The 23589-nt window shown below is 34.5% G+C and overlaps 1 pseudogene; it reads left to right on the top strand.

Annotated features, from left to right (window-relative positions):
* Positions 1-22144: 22144 nt before the first annotated feature.
* On the top strand, positions 22145-22584 carry LOC110291804 (annotated as a pseudogene).
* Positions 22585-23589: the final 1005 nt, after the last annotated feature.

Genomic DNA, 23589 nt, shown 5'->3' with positions numbered 1-23589 from the left:
AGGAAAAGGGCAAAGAAAAATTATCAGCCATCATTCCATTAATTGATGTAACATACAGAGGAAGCAGATGTAATGGGCCTCATGATATTATTTGGGCTCGAAGGGTAGAAGAGGACAAACCAAGCATACTCTAGTAGGTCCAGATAAAAGCTAGTATTTTATGCTTAGATTGGTAAGTACCAACTCCATTTTCTAAATAAGAAACATCATGATAAAATTTGAGTTAGGAAAATTATTGAGTTTTGGAATTCCATTCCTGTATACAAATTCTAAATGTACATATTTCAGCCATGGGCTCTATTAAGAGGGACAAGAAAACTTTCTGCAGCTCATTAAATTTAATTTAAAAGGGACTATGCCACAATGGACAGAAACGAAATAAAAGTAAGATATACGACTTTCCCCATGATGTTATCTACCTTAGGGTATTGAATGTAGGGTAACTTGCTAATAGGATCACCAATAAGAAATTAACTAAACAGCAACTAATGTTGAAGACTGGGGATTGCCAACATGTTTCACATTTTTCATAACAGTGGAAAGGGGAAAATTAAAAAGACCTAAGCCAAAATTAACAAAGCCAATTATGTATTGGAAGAGAAAAACAAAATAAAGTAAAGCAGAACAGAACACATCTTTTGGAAATTTATTGAGTGGAAGGATCTTCTGAGGATGTGACATTTGAGACAGCCCTTACTTTCACAAAGAAAGTACTGGAAATCAGTGAGGAGTCAGACACAAAACAATTCTGAGAGGATCTAAAGGTAGAGAAAAGATAGCAGAGAGCTTTTAAGTAAAATTTGTTTGGTATTTTCAGAAAATACCAGGCATTTTTATGTTGTTTGCATAGTAACTTAAGGAGATATGGTCATTACATGCAGTAATGTGGAAAGAAAGTGGTCAGACCATTAGTGGACTGCCAGAGATTTTATTATTAACATCATCCATTGTAGGGATCTGTCATTTGTTTTGAAATATAGATTTGGATATCTCTCTCTCTCCATATATATATACACATACATATATATAGAGAGATATAGATATCTCTCTCCATATATATATATATATATATATATATATATATATATATATACACACACACACACACACACACACATATATATGTGTGTGTGTTTTCATATAACCAGTCCATTTGCTGATGAACTAGATTTTGTGTATCAAACTTGCTGTGAGAACTTCTGAGGTCATGACTTCCTGAAGGGAAGAACTTGAGAAGGTTTTTGTGGACATATCAACAAGTTCTTTCTAGGAAAATAATAGGAAATTTGGATACAATAGGATGAAAAGTTCATGCAAATATCTATATCACACACAGAGAGAAGGAAGGGCTAGATAAATCAAAAACTATAAGTGCAAGCTGCTCTATAAATTAGAATGGGGAAAGAGGATTAAAGAGGCTTTGGGAAAGTTTAAAGGTTATCATCAGCTTTTAAAAAGCCAAGTTTAATCAAATGCTTGAAAGAAAGTTTAAAATTCAAGAGGTCAGAACTGATTCAAAGATCGTTGAAATTCTGAATTGTAGTGGGAAATTATGGCATTAAAGATAATACTTTTAGGTAAAAATGGTACATATTATTTTATAGAAATTTCAAATATAGTTCTTGCATTTCAATCATTGTTAAGAACAAGGAGATTTATTTCAGGTACAGAAAATTGTTTTCAAACATGTGTAAGAGTATGAAAGTCTTTAATGTATTTGTTCAATTGGACATTGTTACAACTTTAAAAAATATGTTTCATATGTCTCTGTTTATGATGATTAATCATATAAAGCAAATAAAAGCCTTATGTGAGCTCTACAAATATCTTAGAAACATCCAAGAAATTAAAATTTAAAATTAAAGTTAAAATAAATTCAATTAGAATAATTTTCTAATTTTATTCATACAAAACAAACATCATGCTTATAAATGAGCATAATTTCAGGCTAAAAACTTTCAAATTTTTGTACCATAATGAAGTTTAAAAAATATGAATCACCACACATTACTGACTACAAGCCCAATATTTTTTACCAAACACCTGGCTCAGCCTTCATATAATAGTAACATATTTTATAGCTACATGAAGTTACATATATATTAAAAGACTATATATGCATAAATGTCAAATTACATCTTTTCTCATTTATTTTATGAGCATCTTCTTTGTACAAAGAGAGATTACTAGGATTTTATTATTGACAAATGATTACTGACATGTGCAAAAAACAATTTCACATTTTTTTCTATTATTAATTAAAGTTTTCAAGTAATTTATTTCTTTTTTCTGGATATAACAGGAATCTACATAAGTTCTACTGAGTGTATAATATAAATGGCCATATTTAGAATGACTACAATGCTCACTATTAGTTTCTGGAGAGAAGATAATGTGTATGAGTGTTTTACAACTGTTTTCCATTCCTACTGCATTTCCAACCACAGCCCACTTCATTAAGTCCAAAACCTCTAATCATATTAAATTCATGCAAATACTCTTAGCACTTCCTTGAATTAAAATTACTTATTTATTTAGCAGTACTTGTGGTGTGTGTGTGTGTGTGTAGTTCTCCAGTCAAAATTGGAAAACCAAACATTTGACAATAAATACTACCAAGAATAATTTTTTTTCTGTAAAAAAGCAAGATTTCAAAATTTTTAAATTCTTGGTAGATAATATTCAATTCCCCTTTCCAAGTGGAAGTAACTAATTGCTTTCTACAAGACCCAAGCACTGAATGTGCTGAGTAGAATATGAAAAGACTGACATCAGAGCTGTATTTTGGTATGCTCTTTCTGAAGTGTTATATTTACTCTTTGAAGAGTTTTGGCTACATATGGTGGACAATGAGGTTAATAGATTAGTAGACATTGAATGTTCCTGTTCATTTGCTAATTTACCCTTTACGAGAGAATAAACTAATGCCATTTTGTGATAGAAAGAAAGTGAATGGCTTATCTGTTGGGTTTCTCAATAATCAAATACAAATGTTGGAAACTGTACTTTGTGTCTACACATGAGAGAATATAATTTCAGGTACGTTTTAATGAATCTTTTGCAAATGCATTAATCATAGAGTGCTAGTGTTCATTTGTGAGGCTTCACCTTGATGTGAGGAGACATGGAGCTGGTGATGCTTTAGTGCAAAGAAGAATAAATATTTTATTCTCATTTCTTTATGAAAAAAGAAAATGATTAAACAATATTTTCTATGCAAAATTACAATAATTCCTTACAATATGAACCTTATCAGATTAGAAAGATATTTCTGCATTAACTGGCTGTCCCAAGAATCAAATAAAACATCCAGTATATTATCAAAAGCAATTAATCTTTTTTTCAAACAGTGTATGACATTTCACTGTGTAATTGCACAGGAAATTAAAACTCTTTTCATAGGTTTAATAATGTATGAGAGATGGGCTTCGGAATAATTGTTTTATTGAGCTTTATCATCCTAGGGCATGGTGTACAAGCTGTGGCTTGTTACTTTGCCTATGTCATCTCCAAGATGAATTAGGGAAAAACACTACAGGGACACCATTCTGGCTCTCCAGGATATAAGCAGGCACTGAAACTCAAACAAGTATCTATCACTTTTATTTTTCCTTTCTGCAGGCACAGTAAAGCTTTGATTGCACATACGACATTTTCATAATAATGCTATTTCCTAGAACTGAATTATCATGTAGGATCAGGTTGCGTCCTATGCACATCTTGATGCATTTTTGAAAGCCTAAGATACTATTATAATTTGATTTTTTGTCCATGACTTAAAATATGAGTATTCTACTAAGTGATTAAACCTCTTGTATGTGTGTACATGTGTGCATATGTGCATTGGTGTGTGTTTGTGTTTTCTTGTTTATGTGTATATCAATGCAGATGTGTGCACTTAAACCTGAAGAGAGAGGTTGATCTTCATGGGATTCCTCTGGTGTTGACTTTCATTATTATTGAGACAACGTCTTTCCCTGGCATAGTGCTTACTGGTTAGTGTAGACTGCCTGGCTAGCAAAGCCCAAAGATCTTCCTTTCTTTGCCTACTCAATGCTCAGACAAGCATGTGTTATTATGGTTGCTCTATAAAACTCTTTTAATGGTGTTTATGTGTCAAGATTCATGCATTGCATATTACAAATGTTGTCACATATAATACTTATATACAGAAATAGTGAATATAGATGATAAATAAAGGTTATAAGCAAAATATTTTAAAGATACATAATTTCTAAGATGCAGACTTATTATTCCTCATTTGGTCATGAACGGATCATTACTTTAGTACTCATTTTAATTTCATTAATCTTATATAAATATAGCATATCAGAGGTAATTATAAGCAAATACTGAAGATAAAAGAGTTGCAGTGACATTTTGAGAAATAAAAATAGCAAGTTGAAGTGACAGAAGATGACAATACTCAATATCAAAGCTGAATACTTATCTTCAACCCACACATTCTGCTAATAGAAAAGATTGCTTTTAAGTTAAATTTGGTTGCAATGTACATAGTTCTTAACAAGAAAGAACAATAACCTCATTTTTTAACTTCTAAAATTCCACAGATATATTCAAGCTTTTCAACTGATGTTTTGTAAGCAAATTTAAATAGTAATCAATTCTCTTGGAAAATTATTGAAAACTATGCATGATTTCAAACATTTAAGATACATTATTGGAATGGATAAAGCAACAGGCCACAGGATGAAATTAGAAGGAGATTATTCATAAGAGATGCTACTGTGTGAAGTAACTCAAGATTGTAAAAAGTAGTCAAAATTATAATCTTTTTTTTTCAAAAATTATATATCTATNTATCTCTATCTCTATCCTCATCACTGCTTCTTATATTCATGCTGTAAGGTGTCAGTATTTCCAAAGGTAATGCTTGTTAGAAATGAATGTTACAGTAAATTATACAATAACTCATCTCAGAAGAGATGTGGGTAAAATTCTCATATTGTAATAGAAAATGAGAATCTGTGTAAAGGAATTTTAATCCCGCAACATGGTTGATCAATGATCTGTTAAGGGGTCACATTCAAAGATAGGATCTGGCTTGAATACAGGCATGGTCTTCGTACACATGTTTGAACTGACTGGCAGGAATACAGACATGCCTTAGGTACAAATATTTAATCCTAAACAATAATGTCGAATTGAGGTGCAAACTGACAAATCAGAGAAAGATTTGATATAATGAGTTGGAAATTGGATACACCCAACTCTCATGAAAGCAGACAAGAAGGAGAAGCTATTAAAGATCAGTGAGGGAGAATCAATTGAACTAGTTTCTGTTCAGAATTCAGTTGTGCTCAGTTTGGAGCATCTCAGAAGAATGGGGTTATGAGCAGTTCAGTATGTGGAGTTCAGGGGCAGTCTTTCCAAAAAGAACAATCCAGTTTTGCAGAGAAGGCAATTTGAATCTATCAATTTTGAGAGAAGTTAAAGCCAGAACAGCTGAATGGAACCAGCCAGGCAGAGTTCAGAAAGAGCTAGAAAGAAGGAGTATACTCAGGAGTTAAATCTTAGAAGATAAAACATTCTAGGCATAGAATTACTGAGAGAATCTGGAAGGCGAAGCCTTCAAAGTCCAGACTTGCAGCAGATTAGATTATATGGAGGTTGGAAGTTTTCAGACCGTAGGATAGTTAGGTAGAAATTCTCTTGGCTCTGGCCAAGCCATGTATTTGCCCAGTTTGGATTTAGCTCTCGTTGCAACCCTCTGTCTGAGGAAATAAAAGTGACAGTTCCACTTACAGATCGGCAAAAGGAGAAAGTAACAAATGAGGGATTATAAGATGAAAGATGCCAAATAATGAAAGAAGAAATGAAAGCAAAAGGGAAGAAAGATAAAAAAAATGCATGATATAAAAAGAATACCAAGAGAAGAATAGGCCACCACACAGGAAGAACTGCAGTGTGTGATGGTACGTGCTCATGCAGGGTGGCACACAGATCAACTGTAAAGGCATACTCAATAAGGAGTAGCCGGGATTACTTTTGGACTCTTATGTGAATTCAAACCACTTATTATAGGAAAGTTATGAGAGGATCTTATTTAAATGTCAAAAGTATTGATGTGCTTATTGTAAAAATATATAATTTCATTTTCAATTTTTCATTAAATCTTTTTGTTTTATTGGATATTTTATTTATTTACATTTTAAATGTTATCTCCTTTTCCAGATTCCTCTCTGGAAAGCTCCCATTCCATTCTTGCTCCCCCTGCTACATTTGCAGCTGGATCCATAGGTTTCTCCATGTATACTCTTTGGTTGGTGGTTTAGTCTCTGGAGCTCTCAGGGGTCTGGTGGGTTGATATTGTTGTTATTCCTTTGGGTTGCAAACCCCATTAAATCTTTAGAATGAAATGCTACCCCAAATGGAAACATTAATTTATCAAAAATTATAAATATTTATAACTGTGGATGGAAGATGAGCCACAATACCAATTAAATGGCTTGCTGTACCTATAAGTCGTTTGTAAGCTTATGTCTGTAGTTATTTTGAAACTTAGATTTTAAGAGAGTAATAATTACTACTTCATCAGTAAAGAACCTCACACTAAATCTACATTACTTTGGTACTTATGCATTTTGTATGTGAAATTTATGGTTAGCTCCTAGAAAGAAAAACATTTCCATATAAAACTGGTAAGGTGATTCAAGAGGCTCTTCAGAAAGTGATCCTGTAAATCCTGGGGATTAAACTGTAATTCTATGCTATATTTTATTTCATGAGATTATCTCATTTACAAGAAAATGTTCTATATTTAATCCTTTGCAGGGGAAGTATCATTAGTTTTTATGTTTTAAACTTAAGGGAATCATTTGTTAATTACTAAAATTTAGATCCAATTTTAAGAATTATTATATGATTGCAATATGCCTATAAAATACATTATTACTTTGGGTGATATGCATAAGCAACAAAATATTTTTTAATAATTTGGAAAATTATGTTCTTAGAAATTATAAAGGAAAAAAAATCAAATAAAATATTTCTGTGTTAATGGAGATTTTTCTAGTATATAGGTGATTTCTTCCTATACACACTTTTATGAGGTAAAGAAGTTTGTTGAAAGCAAGCAAGAAGTCCACAAAAGATAGGGTACCTGAAAAAAATTTACCACTTCCCATTAAGTAAACCCTTATTCTTTCTTGAAATTCTCAAAACAATATTGTTTGTTGGGGTTTGGTCTGTTACTTACTAAATGATATAATGCTAAATTCAGTACTGGAAGATCTAGGCCTAAAATTGAATTCTTACATTTACAAACTTATATTGTGCAAAATGTTTTCCTTAATTTAATATTATTAGTTAAATAAAATTTGCTACAGCAAATTACAGGAGGGATTAGATGTAAGTGCCTTTTGAGTTACCTTACAGGGTTGGAGAAGAGGTAGGAGTGAGAAAACACCAGGAAAAGAAAGAAGAGAGAGAAGAGAGGAGGAGGACGCTCTTATAAGAAGAGGTGAACCATGAGCTCTGGGTCAGGAGAAAGAACAATATATGGGATACACTGCTAGGTAGGTGGCCAGCGCAGCAGATAGAAAAGTAGATGAGTAGTTACTCTCCACTAATTGTCAAAGCTAAATAAAATAACCATAATTTGAATCTCATTGATTTCTAAGCTATATGGGGATAAGCATAAATTGATCTTACTTCAATTGTGTTTGTGAATTCATTCATGAATCTATGCTGTCATTAAATTTAAAATGTCATCTGTCATCAGATCTTACTACAAAAGCTTGTACTCAAAGAAACTGGAAAATGTAAATGAAATGGATGACTTTCTAGACAGATATCATGTACCAAAGTTAATAAAAGCAGGTGAACAATCTTAACTGTCCCATATCCTCTAAGGAAATAGAAGACATCATTAAAATCCTCCCAGCCAAAAAGAGTCTGTGGCCTGATGGCTTCAGCTCAGAATCCTATCAGACCTTCAAAGAACAGCTAATACAACACTCTTCAAACTATTCCATGAAACAGAAACAGAAGGAATACTGTCTAATTCATTCTATGAAGCCACAACTACTCCAATACCTAAACCACACAACAGAGAGTGAGAATTTCAGCAATTTTGCTTATGAATATCTATGCAAAATACTCAATAACATTCTAGCAAATCGAATCTAAGAACACATCAAATTATCGTTCACCACAATCAAGTAGACTTCATCACAAAGATGTAAGGTTGTTTCAATATTTGAAACCCCTTTAATGTAATCCACCATATAAACAAACTCAATGAAAAAAATCATATGATCATCTCATTAGATACTGAAAAAGCATTTGACCAAATACAATACCTCATCATGTTAAAAGTACTAGAGAAATCAGGAATTCAAGGCTCATACCTAATTATAATAAGAGCAATATAGAGCAAACCACCAGCCAATATCACATTAAAAGAAGAGATACTTAAAGCAATTCCACTAAAAATGCCCACTCTATATCTATACAATATACTACTCAAAGTGCCAGCTAAAAGAATAAGACAATAAAAGGAGATCAAGGGAATAGAAACTGGCAAAGAAATCAAGGTATTGCTATTTGTAGATGATATAATAGTATTCATAAGTGACCACAAAAATTATACCAGAAAACTTCTACACCTGATAAACAACTTCAGCAACGTGAGTGGATATAAAATTAACCTAAACAAATCAGTAACCTTCCTTTATACAAATGAGAAATGAGCTGAGAAAGAAATTAGAGAAACAACACCCTTCACAAGAGTCACAAATACTTCAGGTAACTCTATCCAAACTAGTGAAAGATTTATATGACAAGAAATTCAAATCTCTCAAGAAAGAAATTTAAGAAGAGGGTTAGCATTTGAAATGTAAATGAAGAAAATATCTAATAAAAATGTAAAAAATAAAAGTAAAGTAGAAAGGGGACAATATTTGAAATGTAAATAAATAAAATTCCATTAAGATTTAAAATAAAAGTAATAAAAATATCAAAATTGATATGAAGTTTCATAAGGCAATGTATGGGTCCAGAGGATGTGTGGTGACTCTTTGCTTCGAATAAAGAAAATAGGTGTCTAGTACTACTAGCCTTACATGTTGTTTTATTAGAATTTCCAGGTCAGTGACCAGATAGTAATTTTAAGGCAGTGATCATAGAGCTTCAAAATCCTCCCTCAAGAAGAAGCCATCCCAAGAATTTCACCTTCATTTTGGAGAATTTTTTTTCTTTTACCAATATATTGAGTTTTCATACACTGCCACTGTATGTGAATATTAAAGTTGAGTTAAATGTATCTGGAGAGATTACATTTTAATTAGAAATCTCACATGTCCGAAGCTGCTTCTAGTGAAAGAGCAGGATGAATGAAATCTGGGGAAATCTAGATCCTTGGGGACTAAGACTCCATTCATGATGGCCCTTGACTGAAAGTTCCATAAGGACCATGACAAATTTTCTTTATCCTGACTTGATGGTCAGGGATGCTTCTGGCTAATGCTTCACTCTTGTACTTCATAGGTCCCCGTTTTACTTCACTGTTTATTCTTCTCCCTCAGAGGCTGTCCATGTTTTGTTTTGGTATTGGTACTCTTCTCTTTTCTTTTCTTTTCTTTTCTTTTCTTTTCTTTTCTTTTCTTTTCTTTTCTTTTCTTTTCTTTTCTTTTCTTTTCTTTTCTGTTTAGCAATTTGACAAAAGTTAGAATTATCCATTGAGAATATACCTCCATATGACTGCCCTTTAGGGAAAGCCTGGGTAAGACTGTCTTCTTTAATACTGACTAATTTGAAAGGACCCTGCCCATTGTGGGAGTGGTGGCCACCACTGGGAGTATAGTCCTGGAGTATAGAATAATGTAGGCCAGAAAAGTGTAAGCCGAAAGCAACATTCATCCACAGCTCCTGTTTCGGCTTTTGCCTTCTGATTTCTTACTTGAGTTCCAGCCCTGAATTCTCTTAGTGACAGAATATGACCTGAGAGTTGTAAAATGAAACAAACACTATCCCTCCAGCCCCAAAATGAGTATCATTAAAATTATGTTTAATCCCCAAAATCTTTATAAACGTTAAATTATTCATTCATATATAACTGTACTGCTTTCTATTCAGGCCTGCAGACCTGTATTACTGATTTACTTAATTACTGATTTCTTAACTGATACTTATTTCTAATTATTTTCCACAAAGTGATCTCTCTACATCAATAGGATGAAGTTAAGTCACTGAGAGCTTTTGATTTCTTTTGAGAATGTAACTGAAATGGCTGAAATTGCATGATAGGAATAGAAAGTATATCACCTCTATATTTCATAGTAAACACAGATTACAGAAAAATAAACTATGCTCATTTTGCAGGAATGGACTGTGTTTCAGGAAGTTTATACTAAATGCAACAATGATGTGCTATTTGGTGGTGGGAATAAAAAGGGAAGGTTTTGTGACCTTCACTTCTCTGTTGTTCCTCGCAAATGTCAGGAATGTTATCTTACCTGCCCCGGAATCATAGACTAAGTTTAAGTGTCAACGATATTTTGAAAGTGACCCCCGTGTGAATCTATTCAGCAAATTAATTCCACTATTGAAAATCTCATTTTCCTTGAACCCAAAAATTCCAAAATGTTTCACATTTCTAGAAAAAGAGATTTAATATGCAGTATATGAGTTCGAAATTGAGAATTTTACAATGTGTCTTTCAGCATTTAATATTTAGTATTAGTGCTAGGAAGTAAAATATTTGGTTGTACAGAAAAAATTAAAAATTCAAAAAGATTGAGGTTTGCTTCAAATTTTTTATGAAGTTTAACAAAATGAGAAACTTAAGTATCCAGAAATTCCTTCAGAGGAAAGGAATGTACATATACAAGATTACACACAAACACACACACATGCACACACCAAACAAACAAACAAATAACCCCTGGGTTTGTTAATCTAAACAGAAATAAAATGTAGATCATTTGAAGACACAAAATAGTATTCAATTTTTTTACATAAATCCATAATAATTCTAATTGCAAAAATATCATTAGCCGGGCAGTGGTGGTGCATGGCTTTAATCCCAGCACTTGGGAGGCAGAGGCAGGCAGATTTCTGGGTTTGAGGCTAGCCTGGTCTACAAAGTGAGTTCCAGGACAGCCAGGACTACACAGATAAATCCTGTCTCAAAAAATAAAAAATCTTTATATTTAATGTTAAGTTTGACATTCAAATTATTCTGTACAAGCAAAGATTTGTTTGCATTTGTGGAAGTCTCAATAGAAATTTATGCATTTAGTTAAATAAGAAAATAGTGTATGTGCTTGTTTGTGTGTTTGGATGTGCAAAACATTCACTTGCTCTTGGTAGCTTCATGCATAGCTACTTATTGAGAGAGGTCAGAGATGTGTGGTATTTCCTGGAAGTTGTCTATGAGACCATGTTGATGGAAATTGTTAGTCTAAAGACTTTAAATATCTCAGTAAAAGATGGTTGCTTACTGATTCTAAATAATTACATCTTTTGACTATGGTCCTCAGTGAAAAAAATATCAGACATCAAGTATATACTAGTGATAATAATATTAATAATAATAATTCAAATTATTTGGGTAAATATTTCACTTAGACCCATTTTGAAAATCAGTGTCACTCTTAAGCTTGAATTACCACACATCTAGAGAAAAGTTGAAAATTCTGTCCTCAAAGAAAGGTCTGATCTTCAGTCAGAGGCCCTCCATACAGCCCTCCATGACATCTCTCTGACCTGACTTCTTGCTCTGCAGCATAAGAAAACTTCAAATAACCAGGAAAGGTTGTGGTACAAAAGGGGGTTTACAGAAGTAAAGGGTAAGACTGTATGAAGAACTGCAGAGGTGAAGCTCACACTGGTTATAGACTATGGAAGCAGAAAGCATTTAATTGTCAATGACAGAAAGCAAACCCATTACAGTACAAAGAGGTGCTACCAACAGGCTAAGAAAGCAGGAGGGAAGCAGAGAGCTATCAGCCAAGAAATAAAAAGAATACTTCCACATAGCTCGTGATCTCATCCGGAGGAAAGAATAGGCAGAGAAAGTGGTGTGATTGGCAAGCTTGACAGTCATCTTGTGTTGAGGGAGAGAGAGCATAATGAAACTACGGAGTTAGAACCCAGCTGGTGTATTTTTTTTTCTGCTTCATTCTTATTAAATGTAAATTCAGAGATCCAAATACTTTGAAAGCAACTATAATAACCAAAGAAGTCAAGCAAAGGCAGAGCTGATTAGCAAGCATAATGAACAAAGAAGAATTTCAAAGAAAGTTAAAGAATAATGTTAGTTTTCAAAAATAAATCACCTGTCAAAATTTGATTGCAATGAAGATCAAATACAATTCCTGTGAAGTGAAAAAAAAATCAAAATGAGGAAGAAAAATATACAAAGTAAGCAATCCCAATAAAGTGAGAACTTGGGTTAGTTTAAAATATATCTTGGAGATAGGGAAATAAGATGTTGTGTAGGGAAAATAAATGTAAAAATAATGTATGTGAAATATCTTTTAAAGTAAATTCGTATTGTGGTGCCTAGAGAAGATAATAGTGGATTCTCATGAGTATTTGGTCTTGAATTTTGATAGTGCTAGCCATTTAATTATTTCTGAGTGTGTGTGTCTTATGGGCTATCTATGGTTATGGTGGCCGGAGGAAAATAACTTTTGGATCTGTGCATTATGCAGCTGAATAGTCCAGCTAAAAGTTTCGACTAGGAAAGAAAATTAACATAATAAATTTGAGCTTAGTAATTTGTTTCATTTCTTGTTGACAACATGAAGCAAAAATCCTGCCTCAAGAGGGCATTATAATTTTAAAATACAAAAATAAGCAAGGGTTGGCATAAATTATGTCACTGTGTCCACATTAAATACTGACAGGATAATAGTACAACTCTAACAAGCTGTGTTTGCCCTGAGAGGGATGTCTGTGGTCTCTGCTAGTGTAAAAATCTGAGCTTATGGATTTACTGTGTTCACCTCCCTTAAAACAACTTGAGCCTGTGTAGTTGTGTAGTTGTCATAAAACATTCACTAGAGTAAATTTTAATTAAAGTTAACCCAAATAGATAAAGGTAAATATCTAAGGATATTTTTGTTGTTTGTTTGTTTGTTTGTTTTGCAATATTGGTTAATTGAGAATAAAACAACAAGTCACAGTGCAAAATGATACAAGATAAAATTTCTATTGCTGTTTTGTTACTGCTCATTTGATTCACTTTGAAAGGAACTTATTATTTAGACATCTGGAGTTGTGCCATCCTGGATATACAAGTGAGATTAAAAAGAACTCCTTGCTGAACAAACACCGGTTTGCCAGTGGATTTCAGAGGCGTAAACCCTAGAGGCTGTTGTTTTGCTATTTTCTCTGCTCCCTGATACAGAAAATATCACGAGTGAGTCAAAAGCCTTCCTCTGAGGCCTCATGGAGTGATGTAACTGTCCTGACAGAAACGAGTGCATTCTGAAGGCACACTTTCATTCTCAGATTAACACAATGCATCCCAGTAACTTAACTTACTTAACTTTTACCCCATGAATCTAATGCTAGGAAATGAAATTTCTGGAAGAGCAACAACAGAACCTTTTCACCCCAAACTCTTTCCTCCTTTGAAAGAGACAACAAGGGTAAGTCTTGAACAAGACCACACCTTGACTGGGTCTGCAGAGATGTTCAGAGCTGGGATCCTTTCTCCATATTTTAACCTCACTTTAGGAAGTTTAAGGTGGAATGGAGAGGTTATTGTATCTCATTGTTCATACTCAAACTGTGGTCCCAGAGAGTTTTTTTTTTTTTTTCCTTTGTCTGTATCAGTTTGCTTACTGACCACACCTGGCAGAACCTGTTTTGTTAGGAAAGCACAGCATAATAGCAAGTTCAGCAGCAGCACCACTGACAGGATTGTTGCACAGAGCATATGGCAATTTTCAAGATAATGTAAACTTTCGATTACACTGGAAAAGAAATTACACTGGAAAGTAAAAAAACAAACAAACAAACAAACAAACTTCTAATCAAGAGAACGGAGCTTCTGGCTGGGTGGGGACTTGGCATCCAGTCAAAACAGGTCATTTGCTTGCATCAGGAAACACTCCTAGAAATGTGGGCTTACTTTAAGTTAATCTGAAGAGATAAACTGTCCATTAATGATGTACTGTGCAACCCCTTACCAGGGCAGTAGCTGAAAACCTGTAGAATAATTCTGCCTGTTTTGGGGAAGGGTTCAGAATTATTTAGAAAAAGCAAACAAACATAGATTTTCTTATTTTTGTCTATCCTTTTTCTCTTAGTTTCATATCTTTAAAAGTTAGAAGTTTTTCTCCAAAACTTTGGGCCTCCTTACTATTCCTCTGAATCCTTCTTTCCTACTGTCAGGCTTCTTGGCCAGATAGCTAATGTCTATGTCAGCTGACATAGCATGGCTTTTCTCCTCCCATTCCATCATCTTTCCCCAGGAGGATGCTGACTTTTATACCTTCCCTGACTGGGAGTTTTTCTTCATGGACAAAAATTCTCCATGAGCTTCCAGTTTTCTAGAATTCTGAGTCTTTTATTTTTAAAAAACTATGAGATAAAGTTCAAAGGAGGTTCTACTCTTCTTCCTGTGTCATTATGGTACCTTGTCCATATCAGAAACTATTCAGGTAGATACTCATGCAGTGGGGATTCTAACTGGGAAATGGGCAGAAGAAGGACCACAGACTTGGCTTTCCCTGGTGTCATATTTGCTTTTCAGCAACATCCAGACTCCACACTTTAGCTGCAATGAGGCCACATGTGGTTTCTAACCTCAGCCTCTCTCATTGTGATGACTTTTTTTTTTCAGAAGTCCTGTCATTAGTGCCAGGAAACATCATTTTATTAAAATCAAAACAATGCATTTTATCCTCAGCCTGGTTGTATCTGGACATCTCTGAAGCAGTGAGATAGACATGAACTTTTAAAAAGGCTGTGATTTCCTTACCCTTAGGAACCTCTCACATAATTATCCTATTTTCTTACCAAACATGACAGTCTTTTTGCCTTCTCTCTCTTATCAAACAGTATGTTTTTCACACAATTGATCATTTATGACAAGCTGCTCACAAAGATTCTCCTCAAGTATCTCTTTTCTCAGTCCCGTTCAAAGCCAAACAAGATAGGGGCTCTTTTCATGCCGAGACAGCCAGATATGGGCACACATCATAATTTTACATGACCTTTAGTGTATATTACTTCTCATATCACAGTAGACTTGTGAGCAGAGAGTGGGCTAAACTGATTGCTTGGTATACACCTTTTGCTTGCACATAGTGACCTGCTTCTGCCAAGTAGTCACTATATACTTATGGTTGTATAATTACCCCAAATATCACACAACAAACTAGAGAATACATCTTCACATCTTGTGAGGACATTTCTTATTTAAACTATGACATTGCATATTTTCCTAAAATGTGTTATAGTATCTCATATATCAATCCAAACGTAAGAGTTTCTGTAGTCAATAATTTTTCATATGATTTGAAAGCTAAAGTTCAAATACTGTCAAATGTAAAAATAAAAAAGAAAGTCATATATTTTATACTTTTAATATACAATGATACAATGATATAGAATACACTTGCCCACTCAAAAATAGGTTATGTGGAGGTACAATAAAAGTAGAACTGGCCGAAACATGTTATAAATCCATAAGGGCAAAAATTAAGTACCATAGTTTTATGCCAAGTATAAAAGCCACATAACTGCATCGATAAGCTCCAAAGAATTTGGACAGTCCTGTCTCAATGGTCCTACAATCTGAGCACAAAGGGGTATCACTCATGTTAACTCTGCTTGGTACAACTCTAGTCAGCAGATTTATCATATATTTCATGTATTGCTATCATACTGTTTTTCCATTGACACCCAATATTTTAACCCTGAGGCTTTATGTGTAACGTGCTCAGTGGTTATAGAACATCTGACCACAGTACAAAACGCCTGGCCACTGAAGCTCTTTTCAGACTTCTCAGTGCAACTCTTTATGAGTACAGCTCTTGTCTTCTGAGCATCTGAAAACCACTACCTTATAACTTCTGTTTGCTCTGATTTAAAATAATTCTGAATAAATTCATTCTTAGATATTTACAATTTTGGGGTTTTTTGAAACAAGTTTTTTATCATTAATTAATTAATTTATTCATTTTACATAACACAATCAGACATCCTCTCGTCCCAGTCAACACCCCTACAGCTCCTTCCCATCCTCCTCTTCTCCTCTGAGAAGGGGAGCCACTCTCAGGTATTACTCATCCTGGCACATCAAGTCTTTACAGGACTAATCACAACCTCTCTCAGTGAGGCAAGATAAGATAGCCCAGTTTGGGGAAAAAGATCAACAGAGAAGTAATACATTCAGGGATAGCTCCTTCTCCAGTTGTTAGAAGACCCACATGAAGACCAAGTTGCATATCTGCTACATATGTGCAGGGTGCCTAGGTCCAGCCTAGGGTGCTCTATTGTTGGTGGTTCATTCTCTGGAAAGCCAGAAGTATTTCAGGTTCAGTAATCAAAGGGTCCAGGTTCAGTAATCAAAAAGTCCATCAATGTAATCCAACGTATAAACAAACTGAAAGAAAAAATCACATGGTCATCTCATTAGTTGCTGAAAAACCTTTGACAAAATCTGCCTATGTCCTTTTGTCTCTTATAGATTCTGTTTAGAAGTTTGTTCTAATTCTAATAGTTCTGCCTTTATACGTTACTTGGCCTTTATCTCTTGTGGTTTTAAGATTCTTTCTTTGTTTTTCAGTAATTTAGTGTTTTGATTATCATGTGGCAGGAAGATTTTCTTTTTTAGTCTACTCTATATGGTGCCTGTAAGCTTCTTGTACATTTATTCGAATATCTTTATTTAGATTAGGGATATTTTCTTCTATTATTTTGTTGAAGATATTTTTTGGGCCTTTGAGTTGGGAATCTTCTCCTTCTATTCCCAGTATTCTTAGTTTTGAGCTTTTCATAACATCCCAAATTTCCTGGATGCTTTGTGTTAGAAACTTTTTAGCTTCAGCATTTTTTTGACTGATGTATCAATTTCTTCTATGGTATTTTTCTACTTCTGAAATTCTGTCTTCCATGTCTTGTATTCTGCTGTGTCTATATTTCCTGTTCTTTTCCCTAGATTTTCATTTTTAGGTTTGCCTCACTTTAAATTTTCTTTATTGCTTTTATTACATGTTCCTTTACATGTTTGATTGTATTTACCTACCTTTCTTTAAGAGTTGTATTTATTTCCTCCTTAAAGGCCTCTATACTCTTCACAACATTTTTAACCCCTCAAATTTAAGAGTGAATTGTATACTTGAACTTACTTGCAATANATTGTAAATATACAAGATGGTGATTAAATTCAGCCAATTCACTGAAAACATTTCCTTTTTTATGATGAATTATAGTTTTTATTTTAATATATTTAGAACACTTCTTATGTCTTTTTCCTCTTCCCTTCCTCCTCACCCTATTATGTACCCTCCCCTGCTTTATTATTGTTTTCTTATTTTTTAATTATTATTATTTTATTTATATTTTTTTTTACTTATTCACTTTACCTCCTCCTCACTGCCCACTCCCAGTCATCCATTTCACAATCCTTCCCCACATACCTACATTTTCCTCTGAGAGGATATGGAACCCACTGGTATCCCCCAACACTGACATATCAAGACTCTGTGGGACTAGGCATATCCTCTCCCATTGAGACAAGAGAAGGCAGCCCAGCTAGAAGACAGATGCAGACACCCACACACAATCAGTGGATAGGACATAGGAACTTTTGTGGAAGATCTAGAAGATTCTGGCCACTAAGGGGACAGGAAATTCACAGGAAGACCAACAGAGTCAACTAACCTGGACCCTTGGGCCTCTCAGAGACTGAATTACCAACCATGGAACATACACATGCTGAACTTAGTTCCCCTGCACATTTATAGCAGATGTGCAGCTTGGTCTTCATGTGGATCCTGAACAACTAGAGCAGGGACTATCCCCCTTGACTCTTTCTATCAAATGCATGTCCTCTTTACGAAGTGTTATTGCATATATACGTAGATTAGAATATATGCATCCATAGCTAAACATTTGGTACTGGACAACCCTTGCTTCTACTCAGGGAAAGAACATCTCTCCTGTCTCCACATTTTCTTTAATGCATTCATTTATTTGTTTAGAGTTGAGGCCTTGTGAATTTTCCCCAAAATTTTAGTGTTTGAAGCCCTGTAAATTGCCCACAATTTCAGTATAGAAGATAATTCTTTGCTGTTTTATGCTTTCAGAATTTGAGCCATGTAATTTCAAAGTTCACTTCATCTCAGAGACAGTAATATCTAACTACATGACTTGCAATTTGAACATAAGACTTAACCACACATTAAACAGAACAAAGGCTTCTGCAATTGCTTTTGCTGAAATCAGTAAACATTGTTTCCATCATTCTAATATGCAATTGAAAATACTAATAATTACTTAAGAGAAAAATCTTATTCTCTTGTTTAATTCTAGAAGATTTAAGGCAGAACTAATTTTTATTTGATTACTTAAAAAAAAATAGTTGTGTCTGCTTAAGTCTAAATTACTTTCTGTCCTCCTGTTTACTTATTTTATGGCTTTATTTGTTACTCAAATTACATCTTCACTAAAATGTTTACAAAGTAGAGCATTTGACTGTTCGTACCACAAAATTACATGTTTCTCTGTTTTGACATGGGTCAATGGATACAGTCATTTGTAAAAATTAATTAATTCATTAAAGATTCAAGTTAACTCATTAGAAATAAAGGATCCTGAGATATATCATGAGAAGAACAAAATACAAGTCAAACCAGGGTGGCAATGTTGTATGTTTCAGTGATAAACTATCAAAATATTCATGCATAAATACAACCTGTTGAGGGGGATGTTAATTGCAACTCTATTAGGCATCAGCTTTTTATGCCAATAAACTAAGCGTTTGGTTTGGTATCAGTTATGTGCATCTCAACGGTTTGTAGAACAGACCAAAGGGAAATATGTCATGAAGTGGCCTAGATAGCTAACTGCCATCAGCACTTGTTCTTTTTGTTTTGTTTGTAAAGAGCCCTAATCCTGTTTTATTCATTCTAATTTTCATTACACTACTTTTACTTATATCTAAGTAATTTCAAAGAAATAATATTTTTAATTCAAAATAAAGTAGGTTCTAGTATATATGAACCACATCTTAGTTTATCATACCTCTTTGACAAAATACTGTAAGTTTCAAAATCTATTTTTAAAAGATATTTTTTTTTATTTTTGCAAAGTCTGAGAAGTTAACTACTAGTGCTCTAAGCATTCTGCATGTGTGAATGGTCCATGGTCTTTGCAATTTAAAATAGTACTTTTAGACTATGTATTCCTGTAGAGAAGAGACAGCATTAATACTTCTTTTATAAAGATATTAGTATTAACTACAAGGATCCACAAATGTCTAGGTGTGAGAATTAATTAAACTCTTAGGGTCAGAGAGAAACAGAATCAAACAGAAAACAAAACAAAACAAAGAAACAAAAAATGGAGAAAGAGTAAATGTTAAAAGGAAGCAGGGGTTCCTTGGCAGTAGGAAGGGGATACATATGAAACTGTCAAAGACTAAAAATAAACTAATGAGTATCTAAGATATCAAAGTACAGCACAGATACACTGTCAACAACACACCAAACAGGCACAGTTTTAAGGTAGTTTCCTTCACCAATCCATGGGACTTTGATGTCATTAATATTTTTATTTCTGGAAAAACAGTTAATATCAATTCTAAAAGGAGTCTCCTCCATATGCTGATAGCCAGTACATCATCTTGAATTTCATGGGTTTTTTTATCCATAGCAGGAGACACTTATGGACAGAATATGACCTTTGATGAAACCCTGTAAGAGATGTGTTTCTACCCTATTTATAAGAGATCTAACATGGCCCTTCCTAGAGTAAAAACAAGCAAGTATCTGTTGCATATTGCAGGGCCTTTAGGGAAGAGTAAAACCAAATCTCTAAGTTAGCAGACGGTACTTAACACAGTCATAACTAATGTATTATTGATAATTTCAAAGGATAAAATTTCTGATGAGATTTTATCATGTAAATAATCCAAGTGACAAGGAAGTGGATATTTCTGTAGCATGAAAAATAAGATAATAGCATTTTTTTCCAAATTAGACATCCTGTCATTAAGAACAATAATGAGCAGACTGCATCCAAATGGCTTGTCCAGTGCTACAGCAGATTTTTACGAGTCTACATAACATTTTATAGACAAAACCTTTCTGGTATGTGAAGAATAATTCTAAGAAAGTATGTGCTTTTTGTGTGCATAATATGCATATTAAGTTTGTATAATGCCAAGAATCTGTCAAACAATCGGCAAAAAGGTGGAAACAATATATTAAGAAAGCCAAGAATTCTGTTAACATGATCTAGCAATTCTGTAGCAGAAACTAAACATCTATATTTTCATGGAAACCTTAAAGGTAATTTATAGATACTGCCTAAGGAAAACAAACCATCTTAAAAAGATGGCAATTTAATATTTTTAACTTTGGGTAAAGGAAATAACTTAATGAATAATTTACATTTTCTGTAATGACAAAAATTCAGTGTGCATCCCCAGGTAATCAAACAAAAGATTCACCAAAGCTACAGAATATCAGTCTGGCAAATCTCTAAGCTACATCAAGGATGCATATTCATAGTTTCTCCACTGATAAAGCTATAATCAATTGAAGGATTCCTTTTCTAGCACAGTTAGGTCATCAAGCATGAATGCACAAATCTATTACATACTGGTGAATAGGAAAGAGAGGAGTATGTTGAGAGAGAGAGAATGAGAGAGAGAGAGAGAGAGAGAGAGAGAGAGAGAGAGAGAGAGAGAGAGAACCCACAGATGATAGGCAATGAATTTTACTGTTTTGAAGCTGCAAAGAATGTGTTTCCTTTGAAATTTTTGGAAAAACAAAACATCATTGTCTGATCTAAATGAAGCTTGGATATCTTTAGCTTTTCTTTCTTTCTTTCTTTCTTTCTTTCTTTCTTTCTTTCTTTCTTTCTTTCTTTCTTTTTTTTTTTTCATTTTTTATTAGACATTTTCTTTACATTTTAAATGTTATCCCCTTTCCTAGTTTCCCCTCTGAAAACCCCTATCCCTTCCAACCCTTCCCCTGATAATCAACCCACCCACTCCTGCTTCTTAACCCTGGCAGTCCCCTACACTGGGGCATATAACCTCCACAGGAACAAGGACCTCTCTTCCCATTGATGACAGACTAAGCCATCCTCTGCTACATAAGTGGCTTAAAGCCATGGGTCTCTCCATGTGTTTTCTTTGGCTGGTGATTTAGTCCCAGGGAGCTCTGGAGATATTGTTTGGTTCATTTAGTTGTTCCTCCTATGGGACTGCAAACCCCTTTAGCTCCTTGGGTACTTTCTCTAGCTCCTTCATTGGGAACCCTATGCTCTGTCTAGTGGATGGCTATGAGCATCCACTTCTGTATTTGTCAGGCACTGGCAGAGCCTCTCAAGAGACAGCTACTCTGGAAATTAGTTTGGCAGTTCCTCAGAAAATTGGACATAGTCCTACCTGAGAATCCAGCAATACCACTCTTGGGCATATACCCATAAGATGCTCCAACATATAATAAGGACACTTACTCCACTATGCTCATAGCAGCCTTATTTATAATAGCCAGAAACTGGCCAGATGTCCCTCAACAGAGGAGTGGATACAGAAAATGTGGTACATTTACACATGGGTTACTATTCAGCTATTAAAAGCAATGAATTTATAAAATTCTTAGACAAATGGATGGATCTGGAGGATATCATCTTGATTGACGTAACCCAATCACAAAAGAATACACATGATATGTAATCACTGATAAGTGGATATTAGCCCAGAAGCTTGTAACATCCGAGAAAAAGTTCACAAAACACATGAAACTCAAGAAGAAGGAAGACCAAGATGTGGATACTTTGGTCTTTCTTAGAAGGGGGAACAAAATATCCATGAGAGGAGATACAGAGTCAAAGTGTGAAGCAGAGACTGAAGGAATGACTCCAAAGACTGTCCCACCTGGTGATCCATCCCATAAACAACCACCAAAGCCAGACACTATTGTGGATGCCAACAAGATCTTTAGCTTCCCTGAAAGTGAAGAAGGCCTTGAAAGCTAAGAAGGCAGTGCTGAAAGGCGTCCACAGCCACAAAAAGAAGAAGATCCCAATGTCACCAACCTTCCAGCGTCCCAAGACCCTGCAGCTCCAGAAGCAGCGAAAATATACTTGGAAGAGTGCGCGCCCAGGAAAAGCAAGCTTGACCACTATGCTATCATCAAATCCCCAATGACCACTGAGTCAGCCATGAAGAAAATAGAGGACAACAACACTCTTGTGTTCATTGTGGATGTCAAGGCCAACAAGCATCAGATCAAGCAGGCAGTCAAGAAACTCTATGACATTGATGTGACCAAAGTCAATACCCTGATAAGGCCCGAAGGAGAGATGGAGGCGTATGTTCGCTTGGCTCCTGATTATGATGCCCTAGATATTGCCGTCATCTAAACTGAATCCAGATGGCTAATTCTAAATATACACTTTTTTTTTTCACCATTAAAAAAAAAATTCTAAGTACACTGTAGCTGATGGACCAGAAGAGGGAACCAGATCTCATTACAAGTGGTTGTGAGCCACACATGTGGTTGCTGGGGTTTGAACTTAGGACTTTTCAGAAGAGTAATCAGTGCTCTTACCCGCTGAGCCATCTCGCCAGCTCCAGATCTTTAGCGTTTCTAAGACAGTTTGTCTTCCAAATATTTCTCAGAGTTCAAGAGGCAACGGTGAGATGGAGTTAAAGGCAAGGTTCTTCAGAAGCCTATGTCCTGTGAACAAGAGACCTACTACATGTTGTTAGTACTGACCTAAGTCGGGGAGATATTGAGTGTTTAATATTCTTTCAGAGCACAGTGATTATCTAGATAAATGGCCACATGTCTGATATCTTACGGTATTACAAAACCTGAATTCCTCCTGTTACAGAGGCAATCATGCTCTAATAGTCAATCATGGGACACTTCTAAGTCTTAGGCCAGTAGGTCATCTTCACAAACACTGGGAAATATTGGGAATTTTACCTTTCTATAGCTATAAAACATAATATTTTAAATGTTTGCAGTAGTATAATTTTGCTCATTCAAATATAACCTGCAGGAACCTAGCATCCCTCCCAACTTAATATTTTTCACAGTTGTTAGGAGTGACCACCTATGGTACAAACCCTAGTTATTTGTATCACCCTCTAGTTACCATCCTGTATTCCATTTTCTGTTCTGGTCATTCCAAAGATAATCTTAGGTGCTGATGTTAATTAAAATGTTATATCATGGTTGCAAACCTCAGTTCCACTGGGAAAATTGCAAGGAAGAAGACTGATTCATAACTGAGATGTTACTATATGTCCTGTTCCAGAACTGTAGATGAGAAGAAAGAAAGAAAGAAAGAAAGAAAGAAAGAAAGAAAGAAAGAAAGAAAGAAAGAAAGAAAGAAAGAAAGAAAGGAAGGAAGGAAGGA

Source organism: Mus caroli, chromosome 3 (genome assembly GCF_900094665.2).
Source record: "Mus caroli chromosome 3, CAROLI_EIJ_v1.1, whole genome shotgun sequence".
NCBI lineage: Eukaryota > Metazoa > Chordata > Mammalia > Rodentia > Muridae > Mus > Mus caroli.
The sequence above is the reverse complement of the archived record's forward strand: the minus strand, read 5'-3'. Positions and strand labels throughout refer to the sequence as shown.